At 40.1% G+C, this 13592-nt stretch overlaps 1 protein-coding gene across 1 annotated transcript in view; it reads right to left on the bottom strand.

Annotated features, from left to right (window-relative positions):
• The window catches only part of ACOT11 (acyl-CoA thioesterase 11), a 79455-nt gene extending 71673 nt beyond the window's left edge, over positions 1–7782 (bottom strand). Inside the window, exon 1 of the mRNA XM_007423902.3 lies at positions 7530–7782. The gene's annotated coding sequence lies outside the window, so the exon portion shown is untranslated. The remainder of the gene's footprint in view (positions 1–7529) is intronic.
• Positions 7783–13592: the final 5810 nt, after the last annotated feature.

Consider the following 13592-nt stretch of genomic DNA (forward strand, 5'->3'; position numbering starts at 1 on the left):
ATTCAGTGGCAATTTCATTGTTGAAACAGATTTCAGCACATCTCTCAGATTTGCCCAGGCCATAGGTTTAAACAATCTATGTTTTGTTTGAATTAATTAGAAAACGGAAACTACTGCTAACTTAATTAAATAGCCTCAAAAGAATTACTGGTATTGGGATATTACAGCATTGCTTTAGCCAATTAAAATAAGGCAGTGAAATGAATTTGTTTAATTGGTCAACAATCCTCTTTAATAGCTGTCGTTGCTCTTCGGAGGGGGCAGTAGGCCATCCAAGTATACAGATGAGGTCCAAAGTACTAAAATGTAAGAAAACACGGCTTGGTGGGTGCTATAATGCATTAACAATTAATATGAACGCCCAGGATAGTAAATGAGACAAAATAAAACCTGCAGTTAAAAACACCAATGTGGAACCAATTACATTACCTGCTCTGCTAGTGTAACAAAAAATACATCTACATTATCTCCAAAAGCAATGAAAAGGTAGGGCTCTTCCTGTACAAACAATCATTATTCTGAGAAGAAACAAAGAGGACCAGTAAAACACCATCTTATGACTTCCATCCAGGGTTTCATAACCAGAAGAAACTATTAAATGGTACAACACTATGTTGCTTAAATAATGTTGCTTCAGGCATCAGAAACTGCAGAGAGGGCATCTACATTATTAATTTATATTCTAGAAACATTAATAAAGTCAAAGAATATTTTCCAAGAAATTGATTATTGAAACTAACCATCCGTCTGTCCTCATTAAAACCTTCAATCTCAACCAGCTGTCAAAATGTTGAAAGCTTTGACTGATGCAGCCTTTAGGGACACCATGGCAACAAGATACATTACCTAGGTGATAGCGCTCTTATTCTGTCATCCCTTGAGTGACCTACTTCTAGCCCACCCCACTCAAAAAAGTTTGCATTATAGTTTGCATATATGCCTTCAAGTGGAATGTCCCCTACTCCAAACTGACATATTAGTTTTTCTTTGTAGTTAGAGATGTAATCCAATCCCAAATCCCTACAATGAGGAACAGGATAAAAAAAAAATACAAAGAACAGTCGTTTAATTTTTCAGGCCAACATAAAATGAATTTTTTTTTATCATTCTTGCTATATATCGTCTTGCTATGTGCATGTCTGATGAGTATGCAATAATTTAAACTTCCTATTGTGGCTTTCCACATTTCTTAGCAAATCTCTGTCATTTTCTACTTTCCTCCCAAGCCAGTAGGTCATGTAAAATTAAATGATCTTGATTACACCAGATACCCCAAAATAATCAGAAATCATCCTTTACAAGATATAACCTAGTTTACACATTGTACTAAGCTACTGATGACTTAACTATAGTTGTTGAATAAGCCACAAGTGGCTGAGTTCACACAACACACTAAGTCAAAATCAAATAATTTGCTATTTATTGTGATGTCTGATTCTTTTTCTGCATCATCTCCAAATGCATTTGGTAACTTTTTCTCACCTGGTATCTGTTGGGACTGCAATTCCCAGAATTCTCAGCCAGTGTCTATTCTGGAAGTCACAGTCCAAACATATCCAGAGGGCACCAAATCAGGGAAATCAAGCATATGTAACTGGTTTCTCTAATATGAAACTACATTTAAACAACATATTAAAGCCTTGTATGTTATTCCTATTGATTAGCAGCCCAGATGGGGAACATGGAGAGCAAAGGAGTAAATCATACCCATCAAGAATAACAAAGAAGGTATTTTCATGCTTAGAAGAACCAGACTTGCAGAAATAGAAAAAAATAAAGTAGCAAATATAGTCTAACAAAATATTCCCCAACTCACCCACCTGCAAAACAATAACAGACAAAACCATGAGGACTGAATATGCTTGGTAGCTATGAAGTACAGGTAGTCCTTGTTTAACGACTGTTCGAAGTTATGACGGCCTCGGAAAGGGTTCTTTATGGCCTGTAAAGCACTTCTGGCTTTACAGACCTCCCCCGCGGTCATGTGGCCGCATTTTGGGCACTTGGCAACCAGCTCGCATTTACGACCGGTTGCCAAGTGCCCCACAATCATGTGATCACCATTTGCAATCTTCTCTGCTGGCTTCCTCAGAAAGTCAATGGGGAAGCCAGCAAGGAAGGTTGCAGGTGGAGGGGACGGAGGGGAGCTGAAAGTTACAATGGTGCTGAAAAAGGAGATTTACAACCAGAGCTTGAAATTGCAGCTGTCGCAGCATCCCCAGAGTTACGTGATCGCTATTTAGGCACTTGGCAATTGGCATGCATTTACAGTGGTCGCAGCATCTCATGGTCCCATGATCGCCATTTGCAACTTTCATAGTTGGCTTCCGTCAATCAAAGTCAATAGGGAAGCCGGCAGGAACTTGCAAGTCGCAGTCACATAATGTCATCTTTAATGACTGCGGGTGATTCACTAACAACTGCAGCCAGAACTGCTGTTGTACGTCGGGCATAGCCACATGATGTTTCACTTTATGACCATGCTGCTTAGCAACAGAGTCGCCAATTCCCGTTGTGGTCGATGAGGAGTACCTGTAATCACCAGGAACTGAGCTGAATTTGAGGGAGTCTTATCTTTACCATTACCTTGGGAAAAAACGGTAGCTGCCAGGCTGGGCCAAACGAAGAAACAAACAAAAAGATCCTGCTTAGGCAAGGATGAGTCTATTCAGCCAGGTCCTCCATCTCAAGCGGCAGTCATTTTCAGCTGCTTTCCCTTTAGGAAACTCATCAGCAATATAGGCAATCTAAAACATTCCAGATGGCAGACGCTAATTCATTTCCTGCTATCGAAAATATATGGGCCCTCTACTCCAGAGAGGAGTCCGGCAATCTGTTTTGGAGAGCAAATTCCATAAGTCATAGCCACTGTCACAAATGGCAAAGATTGTGAAAACAATAGCCCAAAGCAACTGGTAGGGGCTGCTTTGACTACCCCAGCTCTACATACATGAGGGACCACCATTATTTCCCCAGAGCGTCCTGGAGTGACCCTTTGTCAAAGATATTTATAAAACATTAAAATGACAGTTGTACTGAAGTAAAGTATCTCTACTCCAGGCTCCTCAAACCCGGAGCCAGGTATAGGCTCAAAATCCAAAAATGTAGGATCAATGTAGGTATTTCCCCATTCCAAAACAATGGGTAGTTGTTTGATCTCCACCAGAGTCAACAGATGAGAGAATAGGGGTTGACATAAGAGACCAAAGCTTCTACAAATTTGTCACACATATTTTGTCCTATTTTAAGAGTGTGTATCTAAGCAAGTTATCTTGAAGGTCATATCTCCTTCAGATGTTACATTAGGATATTAAACAACCTTCCCGTATGGCTCCCTAAACACTTCTGGTTATAAAATGCTTCCCCAAATAGCTGTAAAAGAGCAAGCCGCTGTGGGATGCAGCAGGAGGAAGGCTGGGTCTGTTCTGGAAAAAAAAGTCCTAGACTTCCTATCTCTTTTGCTTGATATCACTGAACATTGCATCCATTCTCTTCAAAAAGGAGAATGCAGCAATCTCACAAAAAGGGGATACTGCCGAAAAAATCAGCTCACTAGCATTTGCACACTAAATGGATTGAACCTGAAGATTAAGTAGGCTAAGTCCTGGGACAAGAATGCCAGCCATTGAATATACATAGCAAGCTAGCCCACATAAGCACATTGATGGGAGACTTTAATCCAGCAGTTGTTGGGAGACAAACTCAGCCAAGCATGGTCCTTCCAGGAAATTCCAGACTTGTCTTGCTGACTTTATTTTTCAGAGGATGGAGGGAAGAGGTAGTTGAGGAAGTAGAAGTAGCAAGCACACTGAGTGGAAGTGACTATGTAACACTGAAGTTGTGGATTTTACACTAACACTGTAAAACACATATCTTGGACTTAAAAAATGTGCCTTTAATGAACTCAGAGCAATGCTAAATAAGATCCCATGGGGGAAACCCAATGGGAAAAGGAGCTCAAAATGGGCTGGCATTCCTAAAAGCGATACAAAACTCAGAACTGCAAATTTTTCCAATGAAGAGAAAAATGGAGGACAGCAAAAGAAACCAACGTGGCTATGCAAAAAAACCTTAGTGAAGATGTGAGAACAAAAAAGGATGCCAGCAGGAAATAGATGGTTTAGAGAGGTTGGAGGAGGCTGCTGGGCAGATGACTCCAGATTATAGGCAGATTGACCTGGATCATCTTTTCAGACTGGTCCAGTTCTGTGATTTCCATCACCCTTTCTGACAGAACAAAAATAAAAAATGGGGAGGGAAGGAGGTTTAAAATAGTCCAAGCAACCCTATTTGCCACCACTTGGGAGACTGTTGCTTTCCCACCTTACATCTCAACCTAGATTCTTCTTTGCTTCTTCTAATATATTCCCAATTTATACTTACTAGGAATATTTAAAAACAGAAAAAATGAGCAGCAATTGCGATATTCTCATGGGGGATTATTGGTGTATAATTAAGCAATATCCATAGTAACAAGTAAATCTGCATTAACCTGACCTACTTTGAAAACTTCCATCAGCTTTTGGGGGAATGACATGCAAACTGATAGTGTCTCCCCAATTCTGCATAACAAGGGCAGAGTGCTGAAGTATTTGGAGGCAACAAAATGCAAGAGACTAAGGACTCATTGGCACAAAAAATAGCATTGCAATTTTGGTAGCTTTATATTCATATTTACAAAGATAAAATGTTGACCTATGATGCAGGGAAACCCCACAGGGAGGGATCGAAGCAAGTGGATAAAGACTCAGATTTATATCATTTTAGATGATCAGAAAAGATGAGGTATACAAATAAATATTGCAAACCACCAACAAATAGTTTTCTGAGTTTGTTTCATAGGTAACATCATTGCATAAATGTTCAAAAGATTTAACTACTCTGCTAAAAATGCAATTACCAACAACCTTTCCAATAAATCAACCAAAGCCCATCAGCACGTTCTAGATACATCTCTCCATTTTACTTCAGCTTTTTTCTTCTTCCTCTTCCCCATAGATGAGGATTACCTTAATAATCTAGGAAGCACAGAGCAATAACATCTTGAGGAACCAAATACAAACATCATTCTGCTAAGAATGGTTCAAAGTCCCAGTTGTGTAAATGAGGGGTGGCCTGGTGCAGGGACAGGAGTTTCCTTGCATTAATGCTGAAAGAGTTTGGGCAATGACAGGATATAGGGTAAAGTTCATTGTCTGGCCAAAGTTGAGGAACATCTCTGCTTCCCATTAAGCTCCTGCATTTCTCCAGGAGGTGCTACTGAAGGGTCTTAGTTGTGTACTCAGAAACTAACTTTGCCAAATTTAGCTCTCTTCTGTGTGCTATCATTTATTCCCCCCCACCCCAAATTATGGCAGGGGTGGTTAAGGCATTCCATTTTTTAATTCTATATTTCTGTTACCATTCGCTGCCACAGGTCAAAGCTGTAATATCAATCAGTATGCAGAATTAAGATGGAGTTTTGTAGAAGTGTGTGCATGCATGTTTGGGGATGTGCTTGTTCTCACTTTTTAGATGGGTTGACTCTATTTAATGCTTTATTCTTTGTGTTTTATTTATAAAATCAATGGGAAAGTGGACTTCTTTGGTTTGGTGTTTTTCCATCAAATGTCAGTGGCACAACCTTTGAGGACTGCAAAAAGAGAGGTATGAGAGTCGGAGTCTGCCCCACTCTGGTGTATGATATGTAGACAGAATAATTGGCATTACAGCCTCTCCTTAAGCACCTCCAAGACTGAAAAAAAATGGGGAAAAGATGCCCAATTTGCATATTAACTCTCATTTTTAAACTAGGGTACATTCCATCTACACAAATCCAGAACAGAAAAGAATACCACAATGTAACATGTATATACTGGAAAGATTTTGTTTATCTGTTAAAGTTTGTAAGTGCTTTTAACCTGGTCTCAATTTTATGAAAAACCTCAGTGACTCAGAGAACTAATAGCCTAACCTGGACATCCCATATTTCCCCAGTATTAAAACAAATCCTATCAATATGCAATAGCAAGTTGGAGTTCAAATTAGTATAGGTATTCCTGTGATGGAATGGAATTATGAAGGCCAGGCTCAGAGAGATAAACATTTTCTTAGCTTCCCAGAAGAGTGTGGGAGGAACAAGAGGATGAGACTGGCACCTCCCTGAGGAATTCACACTGTTGTGGCTGGCTGACTTTGGGAGATGGGGTTTCAGTCTGGGAAAATTCTTGCTAGAGGTTGTAGCTAATAAACATAGCTGGATTGAATTTGCATTGTCTCTTGGAGTTCCTTGGGCTAGGCCTGACAAGTCCCCCATTAACAATGGCAATTGGAACTGGAATTTTTGTTACTAAGTGATACAGTTGTAAAGCACATCATGTGACCATGCCACTTAGCAACAGTTCCAGCACTTGATAAGCGAATCCTGCATCGTCGTTAAGCGCAATATCACATGGTCGCCTTTTGTGACCTCCTGCCAGCTTCCCCATTGACTTTGCTTGTGGGAAGCCAGCAGTGAAGGTTGCAAATGGTGATCATGTGACCATAATTGCAAGCTGAGTGCCCAGATTGCAATCACATGACCACAGGGACACTGCAACAGCCACAAATACGAGGACCAGTCGTAAGTACCACTTGTTCAGCACTGTCAGAAGTTTAGTCGCTGAACAAGTGGTCGTTAAGTGAGGAAGGCACTTAGAAATATGACAAATGGGGTAAGGAAAATAGAACATATATAGCACTTACAAAACAACAAATCCTTTTTTAAATAAGGAGTAGGGGAGATAAACTGTTCATGCTATTCCCAGCCACATTTAAAGCATGCTTATTGCAAGGAATCCATTAATTTATCTTCTTTGAATAGAAGCCATCCGTACTTTTCATTATTTTATCATTCACAATCACATATCTGCATATCTTATGGCAGGTACCTAAATAATGCTCCTTGAATGTCAAGTACTATTCTTTTGTGATTATCAAGATCCAAAGAAACAAGAAACAAATCACAGCTTTAAAAATCCACTCTAGAGGTCATGGCTCAGATCCTTGCTATCAATCAGCTGCAAACGGGGAAGGATCCTGAAAATATATATATTTCTGTTGTGGGATATTCAAAGTATTTGGAAACTGTTGCACAACTCCAAGAGAACATTCTGTCAAGTTTTCTTATTGCATCAAAGTTGAGGCTATGCCAAGAAACAACAGTGAAAAGGTTCACACACCTTTCAAACTCAAGTTGGCATTTTTTGTTTACAGAAGCTAGTTCTTAAAAAGAAAAGCAAAATTGCATGCCCGCCCCCCAAAAAATCTGTTTTAAGTCCTGTCCAAAGGGCCTCTCTATCAGAAAAAAATTATTTAGCCCCAATACGCAATATGTTCTTCTAGCAGTCCTCTGCCAGTAGCAGACTTTTAGAGGCAACTTTGAGGTCACCTTGCTATGCATCCTGAAATCGTAATCGTGGTAGTAAATTCATCAAAATCTAGCAGAACTGTTACTTCATAGTCTCCTTTTCTATTGCTCTCCCCCCATTCCCAGCTGCCCCCAGTCTCACCTTCAGCAGAAGCAGCTGAATATTGCAAAGAAGTTTTCTTGCGCAAGGGAGAAGTACTTGCAGTGAAGGCTCAAACCAAGCAATGGCTTTTGCCCAAGAAGAAACACCAAGTCATCTGCTTCCAGTACTGCACCATGGAAGTACTCAGCCTCAATTCACTCTCTCTGGTTCTCCCCCACCCCTGTGCGTGCCTCCCTAGAGGTTTCCAATTTCCAAGTGGAACTACAACAAGGTCTGCTTTTTGGATCTCTGGGGAGCGATATACCCGGAAGAGTTCCAGTTAGAAAAAAGCGTTTATTAAAGTCTTCTTAAGGTGGAACTTCCTATATAAACTTCTCATTAGCAATTTTGTAAAACCCTTTTACAAAAACTTGTTTCCTTCATAGATAAGAGAGATTTCTTTACCATTTTCAGAGATCTTGACCATTAGCCATGAATTCTGTTCTTATGTACTGCACTTGTTTAATTCATAGGCAGAAAGTAAAATTGACAACCTTGGTTTGGGAACTCCTGAGCACATTGCAGTTGCTGTTTCATTTTTTGCCCTTTTCGGCTCTTATTTTTTTGATTGATTATGTGCCATCAAGTAATTGTCAACTCTTAGTGACCACATAGATTGTTTCCATGATTTGGCTCTTACTAAGTTTCCCACATTTGGGATCAATCTTGTAAATCCTGTACAAAGGAAGAGGAATTTGATGATGGTAGGAGAAAGTAGACCATCTACTTCCATTTTTCCCACCTGGTATCCATAGATGTGGTTTAGGGTAAAATGCAGCGAAGGGGAAGAATTTTTTTCATTTTGATTGGGGAGAATGGAATAGGCTGACACACACCTTGCTTCTGATAAAAATTGGTGTAGGGCCTGCAATCACAGAAAAAAAAATAATATTATTGTACATAGGGCAATTCATTTGTTTGCACTTGGTCCTTTTGATCCAAATTGTACAGACAACTAAGGCATGCAGAATAAAAGACCCTCCAAATAGCCAGGGCTTGCTCCAAGCACATGCAATAAATGAGCAACAAAGGAGAGAGTAGAGGCCGCAGCTGTTGCACTTGCAGAATGATTGTGAATTCATGACTGCAGAGCTACATGAACAAGGATTCACTTGTCCCCACTTTGTGGAGCCATTGTGCAGTGTATTTTCTACACTGATTGGCAGAGGCTCTCCAGGGTAGCCAACAGGCCGGAGAAGGGGGTGGGTAAAACTGTCAACCGATCAATGATGTGCACAGCTGGCCTTGCATAAAAAAAAAAAAAAGGCAGAATCAGTGAAGGCAGGAGAGAATTGGGTTTATCATGCAAGCAGAACAGACAAGGGAACATTATCTAAAAAAAAATAATAAAGGTTGTGATATGAAGAATTGGTTTCATGGACTTTAGTGGTCCTTGTGAATACAGAAGGTGGTGCCCAAAATTGTTTCAAGCCAGGCGGTACGAAACAATTACAAAGTAGTCTGACAGTATCTAGCTGACTTTGGCTGGTTTCACGCAAGCGAAGCAAGGTTGGAATTGATTAATACTTGGATGGAAGGCCATCAGGAAATACCAAGAGTTTAGGTTAAAGTAGGAGATTGGGACAAGATTGTGCAAGCAAACAAAGGAAAGCTGCCCCATGCTGTCAGCAAGAAAACAACATGGATGTGCCCACAATAGTTAACAAAAGTCAAGCATGACTCAAAGATGATTGTACCTTTAATGATTTAATTGACTTGCCTCAAACCTTTCCAAACCAGCTTTTATTTTTAACTGAGTTCCAATTTCAAATTAAAGTAAGTGAGCTGTATCTCAGCAAGTATTCATTGCTGATCCCCATTTTGAAGGAACTAAAGGCTATTCTCCATGTCTCCCTAATCATGGCACAAACATGCCCCAGTAACTTGTTTTTTATGCCAAAGGTTCACAATACGTCTTCATTTATCCCCAGTCCAGTGCAAGTTGAAGTTATCACTTGAAGTTATCCATAGCTCTTCCTGTTTTAAAGTAATGTTTTCGTTCTTCTCCCGACAGTTTTGGCTGTGGGTATAATCTGGTTTCAGCGATGATATGGTTGCTGAGGCAGTTATCAGAGGTTAGAATATTGGCCCCTTGAAGTTTCTGTGGGCACGCCATGCCTCCAATCTGAGCACTGCTCTCTGCGGCCATTTTTGCTCGGGCTGCAGGAAAGGCTGGAAACCTGGCTTCCTCAGAGGCTGGTCAGGTCTAATGCAGGGCCCTTATGAAACACGGGTTTAGCACTCTTGAAAGAGCACTCAAACTGTTTTTTAAACATTGGAGTTAGTCCTACACTGCACAGAAGCCAGGAAGACAGCCAGGTTTTGACAGCAGCGTGTTGTTAATTCTGGCATTACTGAGCTTAAGTTTTCTGCTGCTGCTGCTAAAGGGTTTCAAGTGGCTATACTCTATTAGCGCCACAATAGCCAAAATGGAGTGCTATTGGCCATGAAGACAGAACCGGACTCCTTGATTACTCAATGCCAGCACTGCCATTCCCTTGCGTATTACTGTTACCTCTCACTTCACTCTGTGCCTCTCCTCCATGCCTGTTACCCATCAGCTGTGCCATTTATTGAACGTGGATTTAGCAGTCTTTTCAGACAAGTGGTAAGTCTGTATTCAGAAATAGCAGGCCATAAAAATGGAGGAACATTGATCCAAGCAGGAGCAATGGTGAAACTCCCTCCCAATGGTGGAGCACCCCTCAGTGCCTGCAACCTGTTAGGCAATTTGACAAGTAGCTAAACTTGCCATTTTTAACCCCCACCTACATTCTCCCAACACTCCCACTCCTCAAGACAGGGGGAGTGATTTATGCTCTAGCAGGTGGGGGCGAAAAGAAAGCGGGGGGAAACCCACCAATCCCTTTCCTTAACTTGGCCTACAAGTGATGTATTAAGGACTGCCCTCTTTAGTAGCCCAGCTACTGTTGCAAATTAGGGATGGAGAATAGGGGCAGCACAATTTTTGCTGGCTCAAGGACTGGCAGGTAGCCTTTTAACACAGCCATCTGGAAAGCCCACCCATAAGCGAGGTTCTGCTCCATTTTGCTCCTTATGCTTCCTGTGGTTTGCCAGTCCTGCAGATGTTTCAGAAGAGGGACACATTCTCCATCCAGAACCTGTACTTCCCATGTGCTGAGGCACTAGAAGAACAGAACTTGTCTGTTTGGGCTCTTGATTTTTTTTTTTTTGCTGGGGTTGGGAAGGCAAATATAAGGAAGAATTTCTGTCTGAAATTCTTATATGTATGTAATTTGTAGATACAGTGTTATATCCCTAGAACCACTCACCACCTGGATGATTACCAAAAGTTAACAATACTCAATTATTCCAACACTGAACAGAAAGTTGAGTTGAGGAGGGAAAAACTGCCCCAAATTCAGTAATTCATTCTTGAACATAAACATTTCATTTCTGTTGAGTGATGCAATAGTATTTTAAATTTCATGATTGTAATTATAATGCAAATAAAAAGTAAACTAAGTGATCTGCAATGCATCAAAAATTGTCTTTTAATAGCGCAGTGAGAATATACAGATGTCTTCCATTGCAGAGAAGTACAATGAACACACATTTTGTCTAGCCCTATGGATAAGACAGTATTTCACAATAAGTCTTGCTGGTGAACAAACCATCTTGCGAAGTATGAACTGGAGTGCTCTTTACTTTCATGCGCCATACTTCTGCTTCCTATTTTAAATACATTGTCACTGAGTTGAGTCAACGTCTGAATTCTTTAAGGAAGATTTGCAGACTTCAATTTAAAAACAATAGCCCAATGGAAGAGGATATAAGATTAGTTTTCAGCCACTCTTATGCACAAACAATTGAGTATCACTACATTAAACACGCACCCCTTTTACTATTATCTCTTGGAAATTAGAAGCAACAGTAAATGCTTTTCAAAAGTGTATGGGGAGGTTCAACCATTTCAATGGACTCTGCATAACATGGCCAATCTACCATCCCTGAGGAATCTTGAAATAGAGAAGAGATATTTTTGAGCCAAGTCATACTTCAGTTCAAGCCAGATGTAGATGTTGGAGGCAGTAATTCCTGGATAACGTTCTAAAGCCAAGCAGAACAGCTTCATCTGCCTTTGAAATCTGGATACTTTTGAGGAATTTTATTACAGCATATTTCAGTTACAGAAAAAGTTAAAAGGGAATTGAATAAAGCAATCACACCTTTTTGTCATGATTCACAGGTGGGTAAGGCCTTGGCTTTTAAAGCTTTGTGTTTATTATCCATATGCCTATATTTCTTTAGAGTTGTTCTTTCCCTCTATACTTGGATGTTTGCTCTCAACCCTGGAGACTTCCTGCTGGGTGTTGCCTGACTGCACATTTTTGGCATGAGTTTGAAGAGAGAGAGTAAATACAGGGTTACATAACCAGGAATGTGGATCCAAAAGACAATTGTGTCCAGATTAGAACAATCTGCAAAGAATTGCATTTGTTCATGTTTTTAACAACAGCTAAGTTAAAAAAAAAATCAAATTTACAAAGATGACAAGAAATGAAAAATATTTACGGATTGCAGGAGTTCATTTTGATGTACTTGAAATAACAATATCCAAGGCAGTTGGGTTCTCCACGCAGCTGATAAGAACTCAGAAATGTATATAATGTTCTATGGTCCTTAGTTGGCCTAATAAAGTTATTGCCCTAAAATGCATTTAGGGGCTTTTCCCCCCATATAACTAACTTGATTCTCTTTACTCTTCTATAATTTAGAGCAAATTTCTCCAACCTGGATGACTTCTTGATGTGTGGAGTTCAACTCCCAATATTCTCTGCCATGGCCAAGAACCACAATTCTGAGACTTAAAGTCCACACAACAAGAGGCTTAGAAAGTTGGGGAAGTTTGATATGCAAGATACTGAATTTCACGATTTAACAACTCTGGGTAAAGAGGATTTTACATCATTGGAAGCTGGAATTTTATTCTCTAGAAATACATCACCTCTAATTAGTAAACTAATTTGGCTGCTGCATTTTTTTTACCCAATCATATCCAGAGTTATCTCCAGCTTTGCTCATATAAAAACTTCCATTTTCTTTCTGGCTTAGTTTTATCTCTCTTCTATTATTTCCAACCTCATTTCCAGCAGCAGCCATAAGAACCATAGGAATGCACAGGGATATTTTTTTTCTGGAGTGTTTTTCTCCACAGGCCAGATCAGGCCCATGTTCAAACTTGCGCTTTCTTTTGCCAGTTTCTTCCCCCACATCAAATTTGGTCCCATTTTCTTTTGTTTTCAGAGAGCTGAAGGATGGACAGAGTCCTGACCACTGTTGTGCAATTGCTTTCCAACTTTCTGTTGGGTTGGAAAGAAGAAGAAAAAATTAACCATCCTTCCTTGCCAATATGAGATACCTTGCTCCCACATAGGGATCACCTGCAGGATTGCAGCATAGCTGGGACAGTAGTCAATATGGCAGATTAAGTAGTCAAGTGAAAATAGGTTAAGGAAAAACACTCCACGCTGCTGTCTCCGTTAATCCTCAATCAGAAGCAGTGCACTTGCATAAGAAAGGAAGAGCTATTTCTCATTTCCTTGGATTATAAGGTGCATTACACAAATCTACTCATCAACTTTTGGGCCAGGAGATAGGATAGAAGAAACGGTAATTACATAATGTTGCCATTTCTGGTAGATTGGCTATCTCAGAATATAGCTTAAAAACGGGAAAGAGCTTTTGACAAGAGGTAATGTAATCAAGGTGGGTTACAAGTGCTGGTTATCTTCTCAAGTATGGTTGTAATTTTTGCTGGGCAAAAATTATAGGTGCATGCATAATAGAAGAAAAGTTCTTGGCATTTTGCTAACAAGTTTTCTCTCTCCTGGCCAAGGTAGCTGGAGAGAGAACAAGCTGAGAGGACACATTCCTCTCCCAACACGGGAAAGGAGGGTCTCAGAGAAGAAATTCCTCTATCCAAGGAAAAGGAAAATGAAAAGCAGAATTCATAGTCACAGATATTCAATCATTAGAAATACTAGCTGAGTTCATACATTCTGTTATGCCGTTTGCTGCTTCTGGCTTAGTATCAAAACC

This window comes from Python bivittatus, unplaced genomic scaffold, assembly GCF_059951505.1.
Source record: "Python bivittatus isolate LINGU-HERP-01145 unplaced genomic scaffold, Pbiv_v1 ctg000700_np1212, whole genome shotgun sequence".
NCBI classification, from domain to species: domain Eukaryota; kingdom Metazoa; phylum Chordata; class Lepidosauria; order Squamata; family Pythonidae; genus Python; species Python bivittatus.